Below are 8,616 nucleotides of genomic sequence, written 5' to 3' on the forward strand. Positions count from 1 at the left end.
TTAGCGACTAATTGAGGACTATATAACATTCATATTTGCATAAGGATTTCTTTTTTAAAAACCCACATCCATATTCAAGGCTTATTCTTGAGTTAAATTGTCCCCATGAAGGATAGTAGTACGTTGAGCTGTCTTGAAAAGATAATTCCAAGTCTTTCTAATGTAAAGATTGATGCGTGTTTGTACAACTTACTGCTACCAAGAAATCTTGAAAAGATAATTCCAAGTCTTTCTAATGTAAAGATTGACACATGCTTGTACAACTTATTGCTACTAAGAATCTTGTAATTAATAATGGCTCTCACAATATTCTTGGTAACATCAAAGGTGAAGGGGCCAAACTCATTGAAAGATGCTTCTCTAGCAACAAAGGTTCTAATTGTATAAACCATTCCTCCTTACAAAGGAACTCACAATCATTGTTTGGTGGTAGTTGATGACCACAAGGACATTTTAAGATTAAAAAAATTTGGCTCTAGAAACATCACCACTTCAGCTATGGTTCTGGCAATAACCTCAACACATCTCACAATTTAAAAAGGAAAAAATATCTTCTTGAAGACTGTAGTTCAACAATTGAATGCCTCTTGTTTGACTAATCATTGTAGATCACATTTATCCAATTGTATGGTGGTAAGGATGTTATTACAGTAAGTCTCATGTTAAGACCCTTCACATCTCTTTTCGTAATGGGTTACTTGATTTGGTTAAATCGAAGTGCTTCTTTAAAGATTTCTTGTACTTAATTAATCAACCATTTTCCCCAAATCTTTTTAATAGTGTCATTCTCAGAGGGAGAGTTTTTCCTTCTCTTAAGGATATAATCTATAAGCACATGGATACATTTTGTAGTGACATTAATCACCACTTCACCACTTCAGCCCATGGTTCTGGCAATAACCTCAACACATCTCACAATGTAAAAAGGAAAAAAAGTTATTCTTGAAGATTGTAGTTCAACAACCAAATGCCTGTTGTTTGACTAATCATTGTAGATCACATTTATCCAATTGCATGGTGGTAAGGATGTTATTATAGTCAAGTCTCATGTTAAGACCCTTCACATCTCTTTTCGTAATGGGTTACTTGATTTGGTTAAGCCTAAGTGCTGCTTTAAAGATTTCTTGTACTTAATTAATCAACCATTTCCCCCAAATCTTTTTAATAGTGTCATTCTTGGAGGGAGAGTTTTTCATTCTCTTAAGGATATCATCTATAAGCACATGGTTACATTTTGTAGTAACACTAATTCCCTCTTATAACAACAAATCCTATGATAATAAATCCTACTTTAAGGACACACAACATTGGGTACCTTGACTCTTATATTATTCTTGATGAAAATATTAGGGTTCTTATCTCTAAAGGGTAATCACATTCCTTCCAATAGCTACAATGTTAATGAGGCTTATGACTCTTTGCTTTTTGGTGTAGAGGAATTTCTTTACATTCTCAAGATAGACTCAAGTTGTTATCTTAAGAGTTTCTCCTCATATATAACTCAAAAATTAAAAATAACATTATCCTCTATCGGCAACCATAGGGATCTCAACTCTAATCCATTCTCCTTATTCCTTAATGACTTCTATATTATGGGCCTTGATAAGTTCTTTAACAATCCCTCCTCCTTTTGCAAGTAGTTGATTGTCACACTAGCAAAATAGAGATTCAATGGGAATGACTTTGATTCTTGTGACTTGGCCACACCCCCAATTTGTGAAATTTTGCATGCATCCCTTCCCTATCTTAATCTTGTAAGATCTCACTCTCAAGAAAAACTACCCTTCCTAAATGGTATTTATGAAGCTCACAAAAAAACACTTAAGATGGCTTGTTAATGCTTCTAACCATGTCTATTCACAATGCATCACGATCCTTGCCAAAATTGTCTCCTCTGAACTAATGGTTCTTCATGCAAATCTTAATAGAAAAACAACCCTCCTATCTAGATTTAACATCCAACGCTTTTGATTGTAGAATCTAGTCAGCATGTGTCCATCAACTTGGTTGATAAAATGTTTAGTGCCTTTTCAATAGATATTAAGAAATGCTATGAAAACATTCCACATGATGGGGAATTCGGTCTTACCAATATTATCAACACTATTATTAAGTGGGATTTCTACCCCACCAAAAAAAAGGTCTCTCTATTTCCATTATTGTTAGTATTTGGACTAACAAAACATCTTCCGAGGATCTTTTGCTATCTCTTGAGGATTGCTTACATCTCAATTCTTGGATCATTAACAACACCTTCATTACTCTTGATGGAACCATTAAAAGACCAAGTAAAGGAATTCCTATGGGATTTAGCTGCTCACCTCTATGGTACAATCTATTTCTTGCATAGTTTGAATACAACTTTGGTAAAAACTTGGACACTCATAATAGATATGATATTCTCATGCATTTTACACACTCCTTTCAATACTGTGTGCCCTGCCACTGACCTGCGCGCCTGTTGATGCCGCTTCGCATCTCACCTCACTGCCTTGCTAGAGAGACTCATTGAGAGAGAGAGAGAGAGAGAGAGAGAGAGAGAGAGAGAGAGAGAGAGAGAGAGAGAGAGAGAGAGAGAGAGAGAGAGAGAGAGAGAGAGAGAACCTGACAAAGCTTTTAATATGCCAGAAGGAGAGAAATTTTGAAATAAGTTTGGAATCTCTTTGCTAGGTTTGAGGTGAGGCCCCCCTTGTTCATTACAAGACTGGTTATTATTACTTAATCCAGTAGTATTGTTTTGTTTCGAAGAGAATCGATACTTCAAGAAATTCCATTAATTAATTAATTTTTTGGTTAAGAGAATGTTATTCATAAGTACTTCCCTTGAATAAGTTGTAACAAGTTTTACATATAAAATGGCTTTTCTAATTCTTTCTATGGTCACACTCTTTCTCTCCCACACCCTCCTCTTCTATCTCCTTTGACATAAATAACTCCCAACATGTGCTTATGACCTATTCTTAACACTAATGCCTCACTTCTTCCTTATCACCCATCTCTACTCAAAAAGTTTATAGTTCTCTTACTTAGCTATAACATCACCCATCTATACTCCTTTTCCCCTCCCTTTTCTTACTTAGCTATATCATCACTCTATAGCTTCTATTTATACAATATGATTTATTTTCATCTGCACCTCACACTCTTGCTCTCACTCACTCACTTTGTCACTCTCCCATACTTCTCTCTCTTTTGATTATGTTAGTCTTATATGAATTCTTAAAAAGTCCTTCCCTCAATACTATTATATATGTGCTTTCTAATTTCTAACTCCTAACCTTTGTGTGATACTTAGAAAGTTATATGTTACCTAATACTCGACTATTGCTTAATACTTATTCTCAATCTCATACTAGCTACTAATTTCTCATACAATATGGATAAAATATAGAATGCACTCTTCTTCCTTTTATCGCACTTCTATTCACACTGTTTGTTTAATATCATTTATGTTTCTATCTATGTTTAATTTCTATCAAAAAATCTTTTATAGAAATGAGCTACCTCTATCACACACTTATAATTCCATACACACATTTAGTGTTACGGCTCGCAATTACATACATGCCTAAGGTAAAGTTTCAGTGTTGAAGCTATAAACACATAATACCTCCATTCTTAATTATTCCTTGTCCATGGTTTCAATACGTTGTTTTCTTGTGCATGTTTTTGAATCCCTTTAATGGATCCCATCACAACTATATTCCTAAATCCTTGCCAACTTGGTTTAATTATCAAATAGCAAGACAACCCTAACTAGAATGAACTAAGCTTGTGTGGTTCATAATTAACTCTCTCTCCTTGGGTACTTGTGTACGTTTCGACTTTCCCTTTACCCTTCAATTTATGGAACCACTTACCTTAGTACCCTTACTAATTCCCCCATTTTATTTATTAGTTGTAGGTAGCTATATTTGGCACTATTTTCATGATTTTTCCCTCTAATTTTTATTATGATGGATTAAATGATACAAAAAACAATCCATATTATAGTTTGGCAAATAGTGATTGCCTATCAAGGGTCATTTCTTGACCCATTCAAGGACAAGCTACTAACACTATATGGTGACTTTGTATGACTATTATCAATTTGAAACCACCAAAGTGGGATGTGCCAACAATTTCACATTATATCATTTGCATATTGGATACATGGACAACATCACACCTTGCATATCTCAATATGACATGCACACGATCAAATCTTATAGAAAATAATACCAACCACCAACAAAGGAAGATACATATGAATGTCTACAAGAATGTGTTATCCATGAGAAAGTTATACTAAAGTTTATAGATAAGAGAACTTCAATAATATAGAGAAGACGTGAGCAACTATAGCAAGAAACTACTCTACAAACACTACACTCTATTAACACATAGTGCAAATTTCAATGACTACAAATTGTTGGATATGCTTAATGTCCCACCCTTGTAAGATATCCACAATGATCCATGAAGCAAAAAGTTGTAAGGACCCTATCATGAAGACCTTCCAATTTGATGTGTACTCTCTACTTTCTACTCTCTAATTTGATATGCACTCTCTACTCTTTGCTCTAGTTTTGTTCACTACATCATGTAATTCTTACATGGTATTAGAGCCCATTGGGCTCTAAGCATTGAAGCGAGTACAAGATAGGCAAAGGCTTCAACAAAAAAGAGGGTCAATGGCTATATTAAGAAGTGATGCTATTCTACCGGTGATTCAAACACTAATGTTTCATCCATTAACCTTTACTAAAGAAATGCAATTTAGATGGTAACTTTGTGGAAGCTTAAAGATTACATGATTCTTATGAGCTTCTTCTAGAGACAATATTGGGAAATGATCTAGAACAAAAACCCTTCCTTACCCACCATTAAATATGGAATAAACATTCAAAATTCCAATCTATTATTAGCTTTGCAGCCTTAAGTAGATGCTTTATCTACCTTAGTTAGAAAGTTTTTGACAATGTTTTCAACATAGAACCAATATGTTAGAGCTTTGGAACATAGTACAAAATGAGAAAATTGGACAAGGATCCATAACTTATAGAATTAGCTATATCAATGAAAAGATTTTACCAAAGAGAGACAAGAGAAGAATATATCACTTGAATCAAGAATTTGTGCAACCAGATGGTTGGTGATGGGATACAAAAGACTAGAGAGGAGCCAGATCAAGAGCGTCTTTGGATCTATCCACAAAAGTTTGATGGATTGGTGACAAATCTTAACACTTAGATGAGACCTAAAATATTGCTACTTGAGTAATTCTGTGCACTACTAACGGAGGAGGAGCTACAACTTAAAGCTTGAGAATGAAGCAATAGTGTGGATGTTACATTATTTGCCAATGCAAAAGGCAAAGGTGGTTTTTTCACCAAAAGTGATTGTGATAAAAAAACGAAGGGTGTAAGAAGAAGTTTCAAGGAGAGTAGTTCTATTCTAAGAGGAAAAGACATGTGATTATAAATTGTTGTATCAAGAAGTTAGATGAAAATAATAGTACCCTAAAAAGTAAAGGGAAGGAGAGAGTCAATATGGTTGAAGCAAAGTAGGAGTTATTCATGGTCACCATTGAGAAAGTGTGTTCCTAGTTGTGAGAAGCATCTACCACTAGCTCATGGGTGTTGAATAGTAGTGCTTCCTATTACATGACCAGCAAGGAATGTCTATAAAGTTCAATGTAGCCTCTACAAAAACCATCACTATGATCATTGGTAACATTGTAAAATGCCCCAATCATGGCCTATATATTATTTTCTTTGTTATTGAAAATGAAAAAATAAAGAAGCTTTCATACGAGCTAAGTGCTCTTATAGCCACCAGTAGTAGGCATAAATAAACTTTGGCATGGACATCAGGTCACACTAGATTTGCAATGTTAAAGAGATGCACAAGTAAGGTATCTTTGGTAACCTATGTATAGCGACTAGAATGAAGGAACCATGTGAAGCTTCTATGATGGATAAGAAACAAAGAAAGGTATTCCTGTAAGAAACCAAGAACAAAGAAAAGGATCCATTAGAGTTGGGGCATATTGACTTGGACAATAGGATGCCTACACAAGCCTTGGGGTGCTCTTCGTATTTCATGTTAATCATTGATGACTACAATAGGAAGATGTGGGTGTACTTCCTTTAAGATAGGGCTCAAGCTTTTCATAAGTTTAAATACATGATGTAAAATTTTAAAAGTAAAATAGAAAGGAGTGCAAAGAAATTTAGAATACATGGTGCTAGTGAGTTCAACTCAAAGGAGTTTGAAAACTTTTGCAAGAGCAAAGAGTTCGAGAATCAACGAATGACTCCTCACACACCTTTTTAGAAAGATTCTATTGCAGGCTAGAATCAAACCATTATGGAAATGACAAGGTTTATGCTTAAGAGAAAGGGATTGCCTAACTAGATTTGGGTGGAACCTGTTCATATGACAATTCACATTCTCAATTAGAGCTACAAAAAGGCTCTCAAGGGAAAAACACTACATGAAGCCTTCATTTGTAAGAAACCATCCATCTCTCATTTTAGAATTTTTGGGTGTGAACTTTATGTACATGTTAGAGATGAGAAGAAAACAAGTTACATCGTGAGATGTGGTGTGATGTTGAAGGAGTGGCTACATATCGTGGAGACAAGGCAAGTCCTTGCACTTCATTATCAAGAGAAAAGTAGTCCATTGTGAGCATGTCCTAAGAGCTATCCTTAATCTTAAGGAGGAGGAAGAATCACATTTAGATTATGAAAAGAAATTTCACTAACCTACTGTCATGCCAGTGGAATAGCCATCATTGCAATAGGTGGAGTAATTTTATGATAGATGTAATCATATGTTTATATCTCTTGATGAAAAGGTAGATGAACCACAAGGACTAGAGAAAGGCTTCTCCTCCACATAGTTAAGATGGCCTTGGTGCTTGACATTATATGAGAAGTAAAAGAGCTAGCTAACTTGGAAGACACACTTGTAGATCTAGGCATCGAAATGAGATTTGTAACTTGATTATGATAACATTGGCACTAGGACATAGTGGATCGGCCAGCCATGAGAAGATTATCAGCACCAAGTATGTATGGAAGGTAAAATACAAGGATGATGGGACTTTAGAAAACTAGAAAGCTAGACTAGTAACATGGATATTTTCACAAGTTGAAGGGTTTTATTTTCCAGAAACTTTCACTCCAACTGCCAAAATGACTACTTTTCACACAATACTTGTAGTGGCCACTCGCAAGACGTGGTGAATTTACCACATGGATATCAAATCAACATTCTTGAATGGTGACATCAAGGAGGAGTTGTACATGGTTCATCCACTAAAACAAGCCTTTCGAGCATGGTACTAATGAATATGTAAGTTCTTTTTAAGAGTAATCTTCAAAATATATGCCTCAAATTGCTATTTTAGATGTTTACATAGTGACATCTATAATAATTGTCCTATATGTGGAGGACATTTTCATGATAGGTGACTATGAAGATATGATCCATCAAACTTGAAGGGCTTTGAGTTGTGAATTTGAAAAGATAGACTTGGGCTTAATGCACTATTCTTTGGGGATTGAAGTATAGTGAGAGCCAAGAAAGATAATCTCTTACCAAAAGTGTGCGTACGAGATATTGAAAGCACTTGCCATGATCAATTGCAAGAAGATAGCTACACCTATGAAGGTTAATATGAAGTTAACCATTGAGCATACATCAGCAATAATAGACATTGGGAGGTATATGATATTGGTTGGTAATCTCATCTAGTTGTACAACAATACACTAGATATCAATTTTGTTGTTGGTATTTTGAGCGGGTTCTCAAAAAACCTCAAAACCTAGGATACAAGTGCTAAGATATATGAAGTGAAATCTTGACTATGGTATTATATATAGTTTGAGAACTTCTTTAATTAGGAATTGTGACTCAAATTGGATAGGGGACAATGATCTTGTTATTGTTTCTCTTTTGTTTTAGTAATTTTCTCTTGGATTACTAAGAAGCAACCAATAGTCATATTTTCTTTTATTGAGGAAGAAGGTAGCTAAGAAGCAACCAACAATGGCATTATCTTCTATCAAGGTAGAAGGTAGCTTGCTTTGTTACATGTGAAGGAATATGGTTAAGGAGGATCCTATGGTAAAAGGGAGTGGTGGATCAAGAGTCAATTCCATGATGAATCTTTGTCTTTCTTCCTTCAAGATCTCTCTCTCTCTCTCTCTCTCTCTCTCTCTCTCTCTCTCATCAAATGTTTTTTTTGCACCAATATGAAAAGTGATTTGGGCTACAACAATCAATACTCCACACACACACACACACACACACACACACACACACACACACACACACTCTCTCTCTCTCTCTCTCTCTCTCTCTCTCTCTCCATCAATTTGGTCCTCATAAGTATCATAATTTCATAATTGGATAAGCGATTAGAGATATCTATTCTTTATGTTGTATGTTCACATATGCTAGGAATACGAAACATTAGTGTTCCATGATCCGCTTGCTAGGTTTAAAGGGAATGAGTGTTTCGAAGACTCAATGAAAATGCACAGTCTTATCCTTGCTATCATGCCCTTTGTGAATCACCCACACTTCTAAAGAACTAATAAAATTGACATACAATGATAGTA

This window comes from Lygodium microphyllum, chromosome 10 (assembly GCF_053477565.2).
Source record: "Lygodium microphyllum isolate KBCC chromosome 10, Lygodium_microphyllum_v1.1.10, whole genome shotgun sequence".
Lineage (NCBI taxonomy): Eukaryota > Viridiplantae > Streptophyta > Polypodiopsida > Schizaeales > Lygodiaceae > Lygodium > Lygodium microphyllum.